Here is a 21,720-nt window from a genome sequence, read left to right as displayed (position 1 = left end):
TGCAGTGATATAATAGAGACGGACATAACTGCACACACTGAATACTGATGTGGGGGTTTCTGGTCAGCAGAGCTTACAATCTAGCATATTTAGAGCGGTGTAGATGCTGAGCAATGAGGAACATTAGGAAGTGTGTACCATATAAAAGTGAGTGACCTTTAAGTGTGTTGTAGTGTGAAATTTAAGAGACTATGAGGTATGTTTTTCTAGCTTTTAGAAAGCCATAACCCAAAGACTTAAAGGGGCATAAAAAGGCAATAATAAAGTGATGTAATGCAATAGAGCCTGTTATTACTACACTATAAATTGCACAGAGCTGTGTGTTTAACCCATGCAAAGGCAGAGGTAGCAGTAAACACTTTAAGACTGTAATAAAAAATGCTTAATTATGTGTAATAAATCAACTTTGCAATATACTTTCATTATTTAGTTTCCCCTATTTCCTATTATTTAAATGATAAAATGTGGATTTTCCAGTCCTGAAAACTGACTGAGCACATAACAGACATCACAAGCCTATCTTGCCACATGTATCTCCCTTATTTGCAGTTTGTTATCTTATCCTTTCTGCTGAAGACAATCTATGCACATTTTGTGACAAGCCCCTTTGTCTCCAGACTCAACTCTGGATTGGCTTCTTCAAAAAAAGGAAAGAGGTAGTTGGAACCTGAACATTGAAAAGCATTTGCAGCAAACAAAGTGTTAATCTGTTCTAAAACTCTGGGGATATGTTAATCTAGCGGAAAACTAGAACAATGTTATAATTGCAAGATGTTTACTGCCCTTTTAATGCCATTTCTGGGGTGGCAATGCATTACTGATAAGTAACACAGCTAATAAGCCAACCAGGGGTTGCATATGTTCATAGCCTCCTATCACCAGTTATGTTTCGCTGACAATCAGATGTGCACTGCTGCTTTGGAGGTGACTTTACCTATGGTTGACTTTCTGTGCAAACAATAGTGCAGGAATAAGCTGCTGTAACACATTAGAGAATGTCATTATTAGACAGTAATGTCTCTTTAATGCAGTACGTTGTCATTCCCTCTATCAGACAAGGGTTTAAACAGACAGGTGGGGTAGTGCAAGGGTGACAAGTACAAACTTGCTTTAATAGATTTAAAAAAAACATTTACAGTCTAATTTAAAATTAAATTTGGTTGCACATTGCTACTGAATCATTCATGTCTAATTTGTTACAAAAGATTATCACAAGGGAAGTAGATTAATGTCAATTCCTTTAAACACAGGTCTTTGTAGTGGATTGTGATGATTTTAAGGAATGTATTTGAGAGGTTTCCTCTCTACTTAGCAACCTGTAATTATATCATTCAAGCGGTAACAGCTATCACCAAGTTTGTTTCTTCCTAGAAGTGACTTTTAAAATTGCACACTGTGATGAGGCTGAACATTTAGGATTATGAAACAAACATACACCTATACACAACCCTATACTCGCTACAAACACACACATCTATACACACGTGTGATATATACATACACCTATACACAAATACACTACACACACATACACCTATACACAACCCTATACTCGCTACAAACACACACATCTATACACACCTGTGATATATACATACACCTATACACAAATACACTACACAAACATACACCTATACACAACCCTATACTCGCTACAAACACACACATCTATACACACCTGTGATATATACATACACCTATACACAAATACACTACACACACATACACCTATACACAACCCTATACTCGCTACAAACACAGATTACACACACACACAATGTACACATAGATGCAAAACAAACACACACATCTATACACACCTGTGATATATACATACATACTATACACAAGTACACTACACACACATACACCTATACACAACCCTATACTCGCTACAAACACAGATTACACACACACACAACACATAGATGCAAAACAAACACACACATCTATACACACCTGTGATATATACATACACACTATACACAATTACACTACACACACATACAGTATATACAATAGACACACAGAGTAAATACATATAGACATAACACTATATAAAATGCACACTACACACATACATACACACTATACACAAATACACTACACACACATACACCTATACACAACCCTATACTCGCTACAAACACAGATTACACACACACACAACACATAGATGCAAAACAAACACACACATCTATACACACCTGTGATATATACATACACCTATACACAACCCTATACTCGCTACAAACACAGATTACACACACACACAATGTACACATAGATGCAAAACAAACACACACATCTATACACACCTGTGATATATACATACACACTATACACAAATACACTACACACACATACACCTATACACAACCCTATACTCGCTACAAACACAGATTACACACACACACAACACATAGATGCAAAACAAACACACACATCTATACACACCTGTGATATATACATACACACTATACACAAATACACTACACACACATACAGTATATACAATAGACACACAGAGTAAATACATATAGACATAACACTATATAAAATGCACACTACACACATACATACACAAACATTCATACAATACACACATATACACATACACACTACACACACTTAAGCATGCAATCTACACACACATACATACAATAGGACACACAGAGTACATACATATTGGCATATCACTATATAAAATACACAAACATACATACAATACACACATATACACACTACACACATACATATGCATACTTACATGCACAAACACACATACATACTACACACACATAAACATGCAAACTACACAAACAAACAAACAATATACACATACACACATACATATGGGTGCTTACACACACAAACACTCATATATACAATACACACATATATACACATACACACTACACACATACATATGGGTGCTTACACACACAAACACACATATATACAATACACACATATATACACATACACACTACACACATACATATGGGTGCTTACACACACAAACACACATACAAACTACACACACACATAAACATGCAAACTACACAAACACACATACAATACATGCACAAACACACATACATACTACACACACATAAACATGCAAATGATACACACATATATACACATACACACTACACACATACATATGGGTGCTTACACACACAAACACACATACAAACTACACACAGACATAAACATGCAAACTACACAAACACACATACAATAAAAGCATAAACACACATACATACTATACACACATAAACATGCAAAGTACACAAACACACATACAATACATGCACAAACACACATACATACTACACACACATAAACATGCAAACGATACACACATATATACACATACACACTACACACATACATATTGGTGCTTACACACACAAACACACAATACACATATATATATACACATACACACTACACATATGGGTGCTTACACACACAAACACATATATACAATACACACATATATACACATACACACTACACACATACATATGGGTGCTTACACACACAAACACACATACAAACTACACACACATAAACATGCAAACTACACAAACACACATACAATACATGCACAAACACACATGCATACTACACACACATAAACATGCAAACGATACACACATATATGCACATACACACTACACACATACATATGGGTGCTTACACACACAAACACACATACAAACTCCACACACACATAAACATGCAAACTACACAAACACACATACAATACATGCACAAACACACATACATACTACACACACATAAACATGCAAACGATACACACATATATACACATACACACTACACACATACATATGGGTGCTTACACACACACACTACACACACATTATTATGAACATTATTTTAAGGAGGCGTTGGACCAAAATAAAGATTTGCAGATCCATTCTCAATTCACTTTCTAATGCAAACATTACAGGACGTATTGCAGCTACTGAACAGAACACGCCCAGTCATTGGCTCAACATCAGTTTCTTGTTGCAATGCATTAAAGGGACATGAAACACAATTCTTCTTTCATGAATCAGATCGAACATACAATTTTAAACAATTTTCCATTTTACTTTTATTAACAATTTTGCTTAATCTTCTTGGCATCCTTTATTGAAGAAGCAAGAATGCACTACTGGGAGCTAGCTGATCACATTGAGTGAGCCAATGACAAGAGGTATATATGTACAGTCACCATTCACCAATCAGCATTTATCTTCCAGTAGTGCACGGCTATTTCTATGTATACTTTTAAACTAATTATACCAAGAGAACAAAGCTTATTAGATAATTGAAGTATATTGGAAAGCTGTGTAAAATTGCATGCTGTATCTGAATACTGAAAGTTTAATTTTGATTTTACTGTCTTTTTATCTTTGTTTTTATTTTGTATTTATTTGTGTAGCTTTTAATTGTACTGGAAGTATTAACAGAACAGAAACCTAAAAAATATATACAATTATTGCAGTTAATTATATTCTACTGGCTAGGGAAATTATAATTAGATATTTATTATTATATGTAATATATCTAAACCAAAGATACTAAAATTGAAAGGCAGGGAATGTAATATTTATACAAATGAATCTATCCATTAGGTTGCAACATTAAAACGTCTCGTCCCTACACTGCATCCAAAATAAATGTTTCTTTATGATATTTCTCAGCAAACCGTAGTGAGATCTTTTCTGGCAGAGAGCGGTTTCTGTGTCTCGGGGTTGAGGGAGAGCACTGTATGTTCATACTTAGCTCATTCAGAGAGCTTCACACGTCTTTACAAGCCATAAATTAGAAATGAGATGGGTCTCAAGGCCCCAGTTTATTGCAACCCTATAATACACCCTGTGTAAAAAAGACACCAGCAGGTAACTCCCTAAAGAGTTCTGTGCCTCTGAATGGGCCAGCACAGCAATGGGCTTGTTTGTGTGACGCTGTGAGCGTAAAGGCGCAAATCTATCCCCAACCTTTATGCATTTATAAGTTTCTAAGGATAATTACACCATTCATGTCATGGGTTTAGCATTCTTTCATTTATCTATGTGTCCTCAGTCTACCTGGACAGCCAACAACTGTCGAGGAACATTTTAGCCTTACTTTGCAATATGCAAAAAAACAACAAATTATTGTCAGTTTCAGCAAATTTATGTCAAACAAACGTTTATACAAATGTTTCAAATGTGTTAAACTGTATCAGTGCAAAAAGCAGGACAGTGATTTCTGGTTTGGAATTGGTTTGAAGTTTTACAGTAATAATAATAATAATAAAATGTCACAACAAAAAAATGTTTTTGAAAATATAAAAAAACTGAAGATGATTTACACAACAGCTTTAAAGGAACATAAAGTTTAAAATGTTTTATTAAAATGCTCTAATTGCATAATAAAATGTACTACTATTGTTTGTCCCTACCTGTAAAGGGGGTAAAATAAAGTTAAAGTTAGACATGTTAGAGTGAGTAAGGGCTGCGGACAGCATTAAGCTATTTTTGGAGCTGAATGTCTTCTTGTGGAAGTGAAACACACACAGAACTGAATTTGCACAGTATGCCCACAGCCATATTCAGTATTTGTTATTACACAACTGCACTGTCTATATGAGCTCTGTGGCAGCAATACACTGCAGATCTTGAGCTGTACATGCTTGTGATTGGTGGCTACACAAATATGCTGCCCCAATAGGCCCAGTGGATCTGTTCAGCTCAGGTATAGGCAAACAGGAGAGTAAAAGAAAATAAATACACTTCTACATTAGGACGTTACTGTTTGACTTTATATCCCTTTAAGAAACTAAAAGATTAGACATCAGTTGTTAAACTGTAATAGACTGGCTGTATTTGTGTTAGGCTGGAACAGTTTAGATTTGTCATAATATTAATGTGACACATATTCTAAAACACCAGCAGGAACCCTAATTAGAGCATGCACTGTATAAACAGGAGATAACATGAGTATATTAGTAGTTAGATAACGTCATTTTTTTGTGAAGATTAGTTGATGTTGTATTTAGTTTGCTGAATGCAGCAGTCTTTGTATTCTTCAGCTGACAGTTCATTTGAAGACATAATATTGGCACATGGGCATGTTTTCTATGCCCACAGTGATATTTACTTGAAAATCGCAATGAGAGAGTGCTGAGAAATAAATCCCTATGCAGTTAGTGGGAAAAGCTATCATGGATATTTTACATTCCATAACAGTCATGATTATATTCATTAAAGATGTATAGATCAAGCAAGTGTGTCATTATTAAGCATGAAAACATTATTCTGCCTACTAGGAACCATCAAGTGTAGAAAAAGCAATCTGTAACTTTTTTAGGGGAAAATATATTAACGACTTCTAATATAGACAAAAAATAAATACATAACATAAGTAATTATCAATTATCACTCTTTTTACCAATTATCACACATTTCAAAGTTTTATTATATTTCAATGTGATTGGCCAATATTGATATTTTGTGTTCATTGCATTTGATACAAGTTAACGGAATATGAAACCCATTTTTTTTATTCTTTCATGATTCAGATAGAGCATGTGATTATAAACAACTTTCTAATTTACTCCTATTATCATATTTTCTTCATTCTTCGGGTATCTTTTGCTGAAAAGCAGGGACATAAGCTTAGGAGCCGGCCCATTTCTAAAGCACTAAATGGCAGCATTTTTGTAAGAATGTTATCCATTTTCAAGAGCACTAAATGTCAGCAGCATGTAGTGCATACCTAGGTATCTCTTCAAAACAGAATATCTTGGGAACAAAGTAAATTTGATAATAGAAGTAATTTGGACACTTTTTTAAAATGTTATGTTCTGTCTGAATCACAAAAGAAAATTTTGGGGTTTTATATCCCTTCAACTTATTTGTTAGTATATAACCCCAATGTTGCACCTCCAATCAATACTTTTATGTGGAAGAAATAACTGCAAGTAATTGTGTCAAAATCTGCAGGCTACAGAATATGGGAGCAACTACAGAAGCACAAAAAATACACATTCCTCGGAACCAATCTTTATTTAATAGACTGCAACACAAAAACGTAATTATTTTATGTCTACTGTGATTTTATGTGCACCATTATTTATAGCTAAAGGATTTTGACACAATAAAATATACTTTGTGTAATGTCTACATTTTCAAACAATTTTTTGTTAAACCAACATATTTTATTTAAATATTTGTTGCCATATTGCAGTTTCCAAGTAATTTTATTTATTTATTTTAATGATAAAAGAATTTTAAAAAAAAAATATTTTATTTGCAGGGATTCTAAGCTGTACCAAAAAGGAACAGAAATAAATAAAAAAAAAGTATCTGTTGACTGATGTCTTTATTTCTGTCTTGAGCCAGCAATAATCTGTTTAATGTAATTGTATACATACCTCTAGCCTACATATCAGTGAAGTACTGTATACAACATAAACGTTTTGCACACTTTCATTTAGTTAGCAGCATTTGCATTGTTTTGCAATTCACAGACATACCTCTTGAATACTTCTAGAGTATATTTATCCTTCCGTTTCTGTAGCCAGTTAGGAACAGGAACATGAGCATTACAGAAATGGGGAAGAAAGAAAAGGCTCTATATTATTACTGAACTTTTGCCTCCATATAGGGGTTAAACACATAATTAAAGTTAGCTCTGCACCAGAATTACACTAAAAGAACACCTTCTTATGAGTCAATGACAAGAGGCATGTGTTTAGCAGAAATCATAACTAGCAACCAATATTGCATTTCTACTCCTGAAACTACCTAGGTATGCTTTCCAACAAAGGATAGCAATAGCACTAAGTAAGATTTTATAATCTTAGTCAATTGGAAAGTCTATTAAAATGTCATGTGCTATTTGATTTAAAGGGACATTAAGCACTAATGCTAGATAGAATGATGCATTCAAAGAAAAGATTAGTCTAAGAATAGCATGTAGATGTATTTTTTTAAACTTTCATTAGTTGTTTAAATATAAGTGTAAAGTTTTAGTGTCTATAAGCCAATAGTCGTGTGGAATATAATAGTTCTGCTTTTCTATTTCTAACAGGAACTGAAAAACCTCGCAATTTCAGAATGGAATTACAGGAAAAGGGGACAAAATAAATAATGAAAGTATACTGCAGACTTTTATATATATATTTATATATATATATATATATATATATATATATATATATATATATATATATATATATATATATATGATTTATCATTTTATATTACCATCTCAAAGTGTTTAATGTCCCTTTAATGAGCTGCTGCATTGGTCAAGGAATTGCTGCATTGAAAGAAATAGTGACCCCAAAACAAATGTTCCATATAGAGTTGCTATATATAATTATCACAAAATACCAATTCAAACCAGTTGCAACTCTATTTATTTATTCCGTTTCACTTTAGCGACACGGTTTGTGGGACCGTGGGGTTCTACAGAAGAAAAACATACGATGTGGAAGTAAACTACACAAACCATATTGCTATAAAAACACAGCCCACAGCAAAAGTAATGCTTCAAGCATTTGTTAAATAGATCACAAAATACGTAATTAGATTATTGTTCTCTTGTAAACGTCCAATGAATCTAATGCTATAAACTCTCCCCGTTCAGATTACTAAATTATGTTGTAACAGGATAAGGGAAAGTAAGTAAATCTGTTTACAACACCCATTGTCATTTTGTGTATGTACATAGAATATGTTGTTAATTACACTACGTATAGCAAAACATCTGTGTAAGAAATAAAGATTGTAATAACACTAAGGGCTTAATTTATCATTGATATTCTCCTGTATTTTCTCCTAAAAGTTTGTATGAGAAATAATGCCCCTATTTATCATTCAAAAATGCGCCTAAAATTGGGCAAGTTCGACTGTAAAATTCTCCTACTTTGTTCCCATTCTCCTTGGAGAACATGTTCTCCAAAAAAGGGTTAAACTAAATAATTTTATGCATGGGCAGGGGGCGGGGCAAAATAGCGCTGGTGTGATATGTTGAATTCTGCCAGCGGATTGCTGCCCGCCAGAGGCAAGCTGGGGAGGACAGGAGCGAATATGTACGCCTCGGTCCACTCTTGCTTGATAAATCTAACCCTTAGTATTATTCAATATAGTTCTCCTCATTAATTCTAGTTACAAATTTATCATTTATATTCTCCTATAGAGGACTGAAAGTTTTCCTGCAAGTTACTGCATTAAAGTTCTCCATAGCTACTGTGGAGAAAAGCAATAGAAATCTATTCTCTACCAGTTGTAGAAACAGTTACAAAAAATAATAATCTATATCAAAGCACAATAATAATGGTTATTGGAGCACAATAATAATTTATTTTTGGGATGATAAAAAAAATATATAATCACGCACCTAAATAATATATAACAGAGCACAAAAATTATATCTATTGGGGAATACAAATAAGATATAAAAGAAGCGCTAACATAGAAACAATGAACAATTAAAATGTAGATCTATTTTCTTCCATGACAGTTTGTTGAAGAGGGGCGTTAACAAAGCTACTAGGGGGGCTGTATAAATATTTCTATTGGCGCTTATATATGACGTACATGGAGAATAGTTGTTTATTTTCAGTGATAAATAAGGAGCAGATACTAATCCGACTAGAGAAATTTGTCTTTAGTTCTCTTCAGCTCTTCTATTGAGAAGTGCAAAGAAAAAAACGACTTTATTTTGATAAATTTGAGAGCACAGATGCGCTTTCCTAAAGAAGAGCTGAGAACACATAGGAAAATTACAAGAATAATTTTCCTTTTGTTTGATAAATTGATCCCTTAATGTGACATCATAATGTAAAAATGACCTCTAGACCAATAGCCATGCGTGTCAACTGACATCCTAGCATGGCTATTGGTCTAGAGGTGAAAACTTCACCTCATTGGAGAAAGTGCTGTGCCGTGGGCGGCCAGAGGCGCTGTGTTAGCGATTTACTTTACTGACAGATAGGGTGAGTTTCGGTATATAGCAAAGAACTAAATTATAAACTTTACTACTTGAACTGTATTTTGTGATTGAGTGGCTGTGTCCTTGAGCTGTGTCTAACATGACCATTGTAATACACACTATACTACAGTTCACAATAGATATTAAATGGACAGTCTACTCAAAAAATTGTATTGTTTAAAAATATAGATAATCCCTCTTTTACCCATTCCCCAGTTTTGCAACCAGCACAGTTATATTAATACACTTTTACCTTGTATCTAAGCCTCTGCAGATTGCCCCTTATCTCAGGGCTATTTATTTATTATTTATTGACTTACAATTTTGTCAATGAGTGCTGGTTCCTGCACAACTCCACAGGAGTGAGCACAAGCTATTTGCTTTAATGAATCAGAGCATGTCATTTTTGCATCAGGATGTCAGACAATGCTGCAATGGAAAGCATTGAGAACTTTTCTGGCAGCCAAGACATGAATTATGACAAATGGAATATATTATTTTCAGATAACTGCTCCAAGTGCAAAAGGGAAACTAGAAATCCCCCAGAGAGGTACCACGTTTATAGCTGTTCCTGTTTGTAAACACTACTTATTCAGCTGTACGTCTTTGTGAGCATCACTGTGGTCAATCAGAGAGTAAGACTGAAAGTAGTTTATTGTAGTTAGTAGCATATGTAGTTATTGTTATAGCTAAAGCGGTGATCAGTTTTACAAGACGCATGTGCACACATAGAAGCATACTGGAAAAATACTTCAAACCAAATTTGAAATGTAGAGATGTGTCCCTTTAATCTATAGCCAGTTTCATGCACATACAAGCTCTGTAGTATTTTGTGCATAAAATTTAGCCTAGGACAGACTTAAAACTTATCAAGTGTCTTCAGTAGAAAAAAAAAAATCTCTTTTAACCCCTTAGTGACCAGAGCACTTTTCCATTTTCTGTCCGTTTGGGACCAAGGCTATTTTTACATTTTTGCAGTGTTTGTGTTTAGCTGTAATTTTCTTCTTACTCATTTACTGTACCCACACATATTATATACCGTTTTTCTCGCCATTAAATGGACTTTCTAAAGATACCATTATTTTCATCATATCTTATAATTTACTATAAAAAAAATGATAAAATATGAGGAAAAATGGAAAAAAACACACTTTTTCTAACTTTGACCCCCAAAATCTGTTACATATCTAAAACCACCAAAAAACACCCATGCTAAATAGTTTCTAAATTTTGTCCTGAGTTTAGAAATACCCAATGTTTACATGTTCTTTGCTTTTTTTGCAAGTTATAGGGCCATAAATATAAGTAGCACTTTGCTATTTCCAAACCATTTTTTTCCAAAATTAGCGCTAGTTACATTAGAACACTGATATCTTTCAGGAATCCCTGAATATCCCTTGACATGTATATATTTTTTTTTTGTAGACATCCCAAAGTATTGATCTAGGCCAATTTTGGTATATTTCATACCACCATTTCACCGCCAAATGCGATCAAATACAAAAAATTGTTCACTTTTTCACAAATTTTTTCACAAACTTTAGGTTTCTCACTGAAATCATTTACAAACAGCTTGTGCAATTATGGCATAAATGGTTGTAAATTCTTCTCTGGGATCCCCTTTGTTCAGAAATAGCACACATATATGGCTTTGGCGTTGCTTTTTGGTAATTAGAAGGCCGCTAAATGCCACTGCGCACCACAAGTGTATCATGCCCAGCAGTTAAGGGGTTAATTAGGGAGCTTTTAGGGAGCTTGTAGGGTTAATTTTAGCTTTAGTGTAGTGTAGTAGACAACCCCAAGTATTGATCTAGGCACATTTTGGTATATTTCATGCCACCATTTCACCGCCAAATGCGATCAAATTAAAAAAAAACGTAAAATTTTTCACAATTTTAGGTTTCTCACTGAAATCATTTACAAACAGCTTGTGCAATTATGGCACAAATGGTTGTAAATGCTTGTCTGGGATCCCCTTTGTTCAGAAATAGCAGACATATATGACTTTGGCGTTGCTTTCTGGTAATTAGAAGGCCACTAAATCCTGTTGCGCCTCACACGTGTATTATGGCTAGCAGTGAAAGGGTTAATTAGGGAGTTTGTAGTGAGCTTGCAGGGTTAATTTTAGCTTTAGTGTAGAGATCAGCCTCCCATCTGACACATCCCACCCCCTGATCCCTCCCAAACAGCTCCCTTCCCACCCCCACCCCACAATTGTCCCCGCCATCTTAAGTACTGGCAGAAAGTCTGCCAGTACTAAAATAAAAGGGTTTTTAAAAAAAAATGAATTTTTTTTTAGCATATTTACATATGCTACTGTGTAGGATCCCCCCCTTAGCCCCCAACCTCCCTGATCCCCCCCAAAACCGCTCTCTAACCCTCCCCTCTGCCTTATTGGGGGCCATCTTGGGTACTGGCAGCTGTCTGCCAGTACCCAGTTTACAATAAAAAATGCTTTTTTTTTGGTTTTTTTGTTTTTTTTCTGTAGTGTAGCTTCCCCCCCCCCCCACCCCCCACAGACTAACCCCCACCACCTTGCTTATTGTTTAAAATTTTATTTTTGATATATTTTTTATTTCCCATTTTCTGTAGTGTAGCGGTTCCCACCCGCTCCCTCCCCGTGCACGCGCCCGCCCCCACCCTCCCGTGCACGCGCGCGCCCGTGCGCGCCCCCAGCCACCCCCGCCCACGATCCCGCCCCCCTTCACATCCACATGGCCATCGATGGCCGCCACCCGCCTCCCGGTCCGGCTCCCACCCACCAACGCAGGTAGCCACCGATCTCCGGTGCAGAGAGGGCCACAGAGTGGCTCTCTCTGCACCGGATGACTTAAAAACGTTATTGCAGGATGCCTCCATATCGAGGCATCACTGCAATAACCGGAAAGCAGCTGGAAGCGAGCAGGATCGCTTCCAGCTGCTTTCCACACTGAGGATGTGCAGGGTACGTTCTCAGGCATTAACTGCCTTTTTTCTGAGGACGTACCCTGCACGTCCTCAGTCGTTAAGGGGTTAATAGGGTGTTTGGCATCAGCATTTAGAAAACATTTTGACAGTGCTATGTACTTAAACTGAATGTGCCCTGAAGGGCAGAGGTTTTATGACCTAGTAAAAAAACTCGCTAACTGCAGTCTAGCACTTTATTGGAGGAGCCAGCAAGTTATAAAGGGGAAACTGTGTTAGGTCAACTCAAGGACTGGCTGTGAAAGAGTCAATCACATCATCTGAAAGCATTAAACTGTTTGCTACATTGTGAAACCAACATGTATAAGAACCTGGTCTGACTTATCTTAATTGTGAAAGTGAGAACTTTAATAGTTAGATTATAATGAGACTTTACTGTGAGCAAAAAGGGAAGTTTCCATATAACTAAGATTCCTTTATTTTTTTTTAGTGATTTTGCTAAGGCTTTGCCACAGTCTAATTTTCTTAAAATCTGAGTAATAAGCATTTATTTTTTACTTCTGTGCCTCTTTAATCTAATATAAATGTATGTATATATACAGAATACAAGAAGAAAGGCGAGGACTCAGGAACTTGGAGCCAGGTGACTTTATTTGATATACAAAAGTGGATAGCACTAACACAGGTGTGCAAGGGGTGCTAGATCTGTATATATACAGTACAATATATATATATACATACAGACTACTTAAAGTAAATTACATAAGACTAGCAGGCCCATTTATCAAGCTCCGTGCTTCATAACCCTGTCCGCCAGCTCTGAGCAGGCGGACAGGAATCGCCGGAAATCAACCCAATCGAATACGATCAGGTTGATTGACAGCTCCCTGCTGGCGGCCAATTGGCCGCGAGTCAGCAGGGGGCGGCGTTGCACCAGCAGCTCTTGTGAGCTGCTGGTGCAATGTTAAATGCGGAGAGCGTATTGCTCTCCGCATTTAGCGAGGTCTTGCGGACCTGATGCGCAGTGTCGGATCAGGTCCGCAAGCCCTTTGATAAATGGGCCCCTACATGTTTTTTGTTTCTGTCTGGCTGATTCACTAAATAGACAGATAAGTAAACTTCAACAAATCAGCTTCATAGAATACTTGGAGAGGCTGATAAACTGGTAAATTATACCTAGCGTTGCCAACACCAAGTTTAGCTGTACTGATAATGATATCAAATTTGTAATGAGATTTGCAATTTCAGTTTCAGGTATGCAGGAAGTTGGTGGACAGAGGATATAACTGTGGGCAGTGATTGGAGGATATGCACATATGCTTTTCTGAGGTGTACTTTGGGTGTGAAACTTTTCCTATGTGTTTAAGTTCTAAGCAGGAGTAAAATGTGCTCAGGGAACTTTGTTAAAATCATTAAAGGGACTGTAAACACCAAAAACGTTATTGTTTAAAAAGATAGATAATCCCTTTATTACCCATTCCCCAGTTTTGCACAACCAACACAGTTATATTAATATACTTTTTACCTCTATGATTACCTTGTATCTAAGCTTCTGCAGATTGCCACCTTATCTCAGATCTTTTGACAGACTTGCATTTCAGGCAATTAGTGCTGACTCTTAAATAACTCCACGTGTGTAAGCACAATGTTATATATATGAAACACATTAACTAATGCCATCTAGCTGTAAAAAAACAGTAACATGCATTCAGATAAGAGGCGGCCTTCAAGGGCTTATAAATTAGCATATGAGTCTATTTAACTAAGAATATCAAAAGAACAAAGCACATTTGATTCTAAAAGTAAATTGAAAAGTTGTTTAAAATTACATTCCCTATCTGAATCATGAAAGTTTAATTTGTACTTTACTATCCCTTTAACTGTTGTAATGAAGCAGAACAGTTAATTTGTGTTTAGTATGTAGGAATATGTAATCTTTGCATTTATGACCCTAGATATATAGATTTTCTTAAACCCCAAAAGGGATTAAAAACTAAGGTGAATTCCCTTTACTTTGCAGCTACGTATGCCTGGGATCAAAAATCACACAACTCCATTTAGCACTGGCTGTGTCTTGCTTGGTAGCTGCAACACTTCCAGCTCCTGAGTGTAATTTTATATATGTGTTTACTATATCTACTTTGCAGGGACAAAACACATTGTAATCTATTAACGTGTTTCTCAAAAGGTGCACTACAAGTGAACCAGAAGTGTGCTGCCAAATTCTGTTAATAAAAAATATTTTTGGCCAAATTACAGCACACATTTTTCCTATTTATACAATTAAATTTGTATGTAACATAGGTTAATTTTGCTGCAAATGCTAAACTAAAGCACAACCAATCAACCACCAGTAATACAACAATTATTACATCACAGAGCACCACGGGTTGTTTGGGGTTAACATGATTGTTTATGGTTGTGTGACGTGAGATCCTTAATATATGATTAATATAAATGGTGTCTGTGTGTGCGTGAGGCGCAATGTTTTGTGTGCGGTGAGAAAACCTTGGATGTATCCATGGTACCAAGTAAGTTAAAAAGACATCTCAACCCTAAACATTTAATTTTTGTCGCATTTTTCATTTCTCTGATATATACACAGGGGTACCTTGGAGATAGTGTGGGTTCAGTTCCAGACCACCACAATAAATCAAATATGGCAATAAATTGAGTCCCACAAATTGTTTTGTTTCCCAGTGCATATAAAAGCTATGTTTACACTATACTGTAGTCTATTAAGTGAGCAATAGCATTATGTCTAAAAAAAACAATGTACATACCTTAAATAAAAAAAACTTTATGTGTATTTATGTGTTTATATGTTTATATAAGATGGGGAAATGCTGCTGATAGCTACAAGCCTTTAATTTGTAAAAAAAACACAATATCTGTGAAGCGTAATAAAGGGGAGCACAATAAAATGAGGTATGTCTGTATATACAATGTGTGTGTATATATATATATATACAGTATAAAAAGTTTATATATATACAGTATATATATATATACAGTATATACACATATTACAAACATTTCTACAATACCTCCCTCTGACAATATGGACTGCAAATCAGAACTATTTGTAAGTGTATTACTGATAACGGAGGTGGATAAATCAATAAAAAAAATACAATTCCTCCAAGTTTCAAGAACAATGTGTAATCATCACAATTAAATTTATTAGATTTCAGATAACTGTTTGTTTTTCATTTTGGAACGTTTTGAACACTCTCTTTTAAATGCATGTAATAGATTTTTATAGGTTATAACCAATAACCATGTTTTATGATAGTTAAAGATAAAAGCCCTTGTGTTTGGTACAGTTTTTTAAATGGCTTAAACAATGTGAGTGTTTGTGGAGCCCACGCTGAAATGTGCCGCAATATATAAATAATTTTGGTGAACCCTGAACAAATGCCTGCCACGTGCTGTAGTTAGTTTCTCAGAAGAGAGGAAATACTGGCCAGATTGTTCTTGGGACTGATCAAAGCAGAATCTTTGCAAAGTCTAAGAGGCCTCTTTGAAAGACGAAGCAAAGTGTTTAAATGTATTTTATTTTACAGTGAAACGTGGCCACACAGGCCGGGGACTTGTGAAGGTCGGTTCATAAAATGCCACATCATCATCTGAGAGATTTCCCATACACTGCACACAGAAAGGGTGTATGTGTGTAACCCCTTGTTTGCCAGAGAAGGCTGTGATGAACTGCATAGTGATGGTACAGCCCCTTCTTACAGCTAAAGGGTTAAACCAGTGTTGGCTTTAACTCTTGTTTTGCAAGACAGATGAATGCATGACACTGAAAATCTCTGAAATCTCATTATCAGAATATTAGTTAATGCTCATAATGTTGTTTGTGTACAAAAACAAACATAAGTGATGCAGATAATTAAGTGTAAAGGGGGAGAGTTGGTAGCTTTCAGGACATTAACGGTAGCCAGACTGTGTTTTTACTGGGATAAAAATGAGATGTGGGCATCAGACAAATTCTCTGAGGACTTTTCTTTATTACATGTGCAGACATTGTATATCTTTTTCATAATTGTGCCGTTTGTGCACATTTAATAACCACAGCAAGGCTCTATACCCTTTAAAAATACTGTAATGTGCTCTCTATATTTAGTGCCCCAATAACTCCTCTGTTCACAGCTGAAGTCCCATCTGTCTGGTGCTGAGTTAGTAAGACCAGATAATGAGAATAACTAGCCTATTTGATTTCAAACAATAATGCTTGTAATAAATATTAATTTCCAGTATAGCTACTGATTCGTACTGTTATTTATTGTTTATCTTTTTTGTGTGTTGATTATTTAAATCTATGCCAATAGGGGGGCGTGTCCGAACCATGATCTTGAATGGTCGCACTTTCCTGTGCTCCTGTGGATCACTTAATAATCCGCTGATTATATGAGAGAATCTACAGTGAAACAGCAACAATCAACTTATACTCATCCACTCTGTCTAGCAGAACCTTGTTTTGCTGTTTTGCTGTATTATTGAAGCAGGAGCTCAGCATCGAACGTTAGAGGCCTAGAGCGGCGGCTCTCATATAGGCAACGTCACCCCCCTCAGATATTTGAGGGTATTCGTCTACACTGGACACTATAATACCTCTGTGCTGCCATCACTATAATTGCTGCACACGCGAAGAGTGTCATTAAGTTCCAGGCAGACAGTGTTCACGGAACACGCAGAACTACTAAGAAACTACACAGTAAAATGGCCGCCACAGAAAATGGAGAAACGACAACATACTTTAATTTGCATTATTTAAAACTCGAACAACTCTTGGAGTCAATGATTGAAAGAGCCCCTTATGACTTTTTGATACATAAGATCGGCACAATAGATAACCTGCAGGCGCCCGATGAGAAAACCCCTACTGCCGGCACCCGAGAGGAAATCAGAGCAACAGGGAAGATGGCGCTAACAGATATTGCATCACAGGGAGCCGTATTGCCTGCTTCTGCTGTCAAGCAGAGACGGGCGCCACACGCACCTAAGGACTTCCCCTCAAGACCCCCATCAGCACCACGCCATCAAGCCCGACCCCAAAAAATCCGGTTAACGGGAGGCAATAAATTGAAGACGCAAGCACTGAAAAAGCCTACCGGAACACAGCCACGAGCTGCTCAGAGAGATCGTCCCTCAGCAACGGGCCTGGCCCCGAAGAGGCCCAGGAGGGTTCCCTGGAAAGAGCTAAGTGATCACCCGACAAGCACATCTGACAGTAGCCCTCTGACAAACATTTGCCATGAGGCAGGCGGTATGTGGCCCACAAAGTATACAAGCCTGCCCTACACAGTTACAACTATGGACCTTGGGGGATTCACGTTTGATCCTGGCAGGCTCCCTGGGGACGTTATACTGATCCCACATGTACGAAGCTCCCTGGCACCAACGGACATGGGAGGTTGAGTAATTTCAATCTCAGTTACTTTTACTATACACCCTGAATGATCGCTGCTGGGGAATGACATTTATCAGACATTTATTAGTTTATTATAAAATATAGTTTGTTTGAAGTTTAAGTTTTCACTAAGGCAGTTGCGTTAATAGTTTTTTTTGCGTTTGAATGTGATAATGTGTTCTGCAGCACAAGTACAGTGTAGCATGTATATGCCTTCTGCTCCCATTTTTAATAATTGATTACCCTCGGGTGGCTTATGGCCGGAGCTGCTGAGGAAAATAACAAGACAGGTTCTTTAAGAGACTGGGACTGGTCGTCAAAGACAGACTGTATAAATTGGTGCACAAAGCCTCATAATATATGATGTTATAACTAGAATGTCACTTAGCTGAGTTAGCCATATCACTGAAGAAAGTCCACTGTAATATGCCTGCTTTCAGTGCACAAGCAGCAAATTCACTACACAATAGCATGAGGTGGTACATGGGTAGAATTATCATATCACTAATTGATGTTCCAGTGTAGATCTTTGTGTTACTTGTTATATGAAAGGCCAATATTCAGAGTCATAACAGCTCATGATAACCAATGATTATAACATAGATTGTTTCTTATATCAAGTGTTTATATCCCAATGATGTTGGATGTTGTTTAATCTATAATTATGCTGTGTGTTATATGAAAAGCCAATCCTCAGAGTCATAACAGTTTATGATAACCAACGATTATTACATAGACTGTTTCTTACATCAAGTGTTTATATCCCAATGATGTTGGGTGTTGTACGATCTTTAATTATGTTGTGACACATTAATATCCTACAATAAAGCTCTTTAAAAACTCAAAAAAAAAAAAAAAAAATCTATGTCAATAAGTGTTATTATAAAGAGTAGACGTGAATTCGGATCTGAATGCAGAAGAAGGCAGTCGCTCGTGGTAATTGGTTCTTTTCAGAGCCTGATTTCTTCTTTAGAAAGTTCGACACACTAAGATCTGTGCAAATCCAATTAAAAGGGTACAACATATTTTAATGGGATATAAATAAAGAATAGTAAAACATAGTAACACATAGATAAAGTTAGCTCCAGACTGGCAAGGCACCATTGGTCCAGAGCTGAACAATGGTGCTGCTGAGCCAATCAGGGGCAGCATATGTGCATAGAGGTGCGTAGACACCAGTCAGCGGCCTTGTTCAGCTCATGTTCAACAGTGAATTGCCTCTTAATGAAGATTAAACACATAGTTCAATTCAAGCAATAGTTCAATAATAAAATACTGCAGAGATTCCTCTTTACTCTCTACAATAATGACTCCAAGATATAAGTATCGCTGTGAGAGCTACCCAGAGAGCGGATGTAACTGCTCTCTACAGCACTACAATATACAGAAATGGAAATGGCAGGGAGCGGAGGGACGCTCACAACTCAGTAATTGTTTTTTAATTATGAAGCCAGTAAATATACAGTTTACACGTGAAAGTGAGAGTTCTGCAGGTACATTTATAAACTACATGATTTATCACCACTTTATGGATCTGGACCTGAGACCATCTGATCTAAAATCTGTTACACAGATGTGGCAGTTTTATTGAGTGATAATGAGCTCAGATCAGACAAAGTACAATAAAGATGTCTGTATTTGGCACGTAACTTGCATCCGGTTTACTGGATACTTATTTAATCTGTTAAGTCTAAAGAGTTATGGTGTTTAATCATCAAGCACAATTCAGAGCTATTATTGTAAGAAAACCTTTTGAATCCATTTCATACAAGGATTTGGCGATCTGACTCTTCATGTGAGAATCTTGTATCTCTCAGCATTTATCAGTTGTGTTCTGTATAGATATTACAAGGAAATTGTAAACAGATTAAAGTAGAGATGTGCATTTGTTTCACTACGAATGAAAAAGGATATTCATTTTGTTTTAACGAAATTTAAAGAAAACAAAAAAATACTGATACAATACATCAGTATTAATGTGTTTTCTTTAAATTACCTTTAAGGAGTTACATACCTACTTTTAGCGTGCTGGAGAGCTGCACTAATTGCTCCTCTTTTTCATATTATTATTATTATTATTATTATCAGTTATTTGTAGAGCGCCAACAGATTCCGCAGCGCTATTAACAAAGGCGGAGTACAAAAAAAACAGTTATAGGGATCAAATGGGTAGAGGGCCCTGCCAAGAGTCGCACTGTTGTAGTCAGCTCTTGAGAAGGTGATCAACAAACAGCTGGACTCTTAAGCTTACATGCTAAGAGGGTTCAGGGGATAGCAATGGAGGAGAGGAACTGGTATAAAGTAAGGTTAGCGTAGGTTGTATGCATCCCTGAACAGTAGAGTCTTTAGGGAGCACTTGAAGCTTTTGAAACTAGAAGAGAGTCTTGTGGAGCGAGGCAGAGAGTTCCACAAGATGGTAGCCAGTCTGGAGAAGTCCTGTAAACGGGAGTGTGAGGAGGTGACAAGAGAGGAGGAGAGTAGGAGGTCGTGAGCAGAGCGAAGGGGACGGGAAGGAGAGTATCTGGAGACAAGGTCTGAGATATAGGGGGGAGCAGTGCAGTTGAGGGCTTTGTATGTAAGAGTGAGAGTTTTGTGTTTGATCCTAGAGGCAAGAGGAAGCCAGAAGGGATTGGCAGAGAGGCGCAGCAGATGAAGAGCGACTTGTAAGGAAGATGTGTCTGGCAGAGGCATTCATTATGGATTGTAAAGGAGCTAGGCGGTAGGTGGGGAGACCAGAGAGGACAGAGTTGCAGTAATCGAGGCGGGAGAGGATGAGAGAGTGGATTAAAATCTTAGTTGTGTCTTGCGTAAGGAAGTGTCTAATTTTAGAGATGTTTTTAAGGTGGAAGCCGCGGCTGTGCTAATAGAAGTCTTAGCGCAATGACTTCCAGGCCTGCATGAGAAGGTTCTTTAGGGCAGTGATTTGCAACCTTTTTTTTGCTGTGGCACACTTTTTTACATTAAAAAATCCTGTGGCAAACCACCATCCCAAAACTTTACAAAATCACAAATTGTAGCCTAATACAGGATATATATATACAGTATATATATATATATATATATATATATATACACTGTACTGTGCTGTCATGCCATGCCTCCTACAAACTATACATGACATATTTACATTCATTTACAAACAATCATAATGATTGTCTATGAATGAATGTCAATGTCATGGTTGTAAACGATGCCTGATGAGCCTGTCACATACCCCCGCACTGTTGTCAGTCTGCCGCGGCACACCTGAGGATCTCTCACGGCACACTGGTTGAAAAACACTGCTTTAGGGTATGCCCTGGGAGCCGCTATGCTAATCCTCCTATAAGCAAGTCTGGTCTCTGTGAAGAAGAGGACTGGGTTAGTGCAGCTTTCCAGCACGCTAAAGGTAG

General features: G+C 36.8%; 1 long non-coding RNA gene across 2 annotated transcripts in view; it reads right to left on the bottom strand.

Annotated features, from left to right (window-relative positions):
• Positions 1-21,720, bottom strand: part of LOC128639824 (uncharacterized) — a 141,584-nt gene that overhangs the window by 6,807 nt on the left and 113,057 nt on the right. Inside the window, exon 2 of one of the 2 annotated variants that reach the window (XR_008399264.1) lies at positions 7,547-7,584. The exons of the other annotated variant lie outside the window; for it this stretch is intronic. This is a non-coding gene — a long non-coding RNA (uncharacterized LOC128639824). The remainder of the gene's footprint in view (positions 1-7,546; positions 7,585-21,720) is intronic. 2 annotated transcript variants of the gene reach the window in all.

The sequence above is a fragment of the Bombina bombina genome, chromosome 9 (assembly GCF_027579735.1).
Source record: "Bombina bombina isolate aBomBom1 chromosome 9, aBomBom1.pri, whole genome shotgun sequence".
Taxonomy (NCBI): domain Eukaryota; kingdom Metazoa; phylum Chordata; class Amphibia; order Anura; family Bombinatoridae; genus Bombina; species Bombina bombina.
Note: the sequence above shows the minus strand (reverse complement) of the source record. Positions and strands in the feature narration are given on the sequence as shown.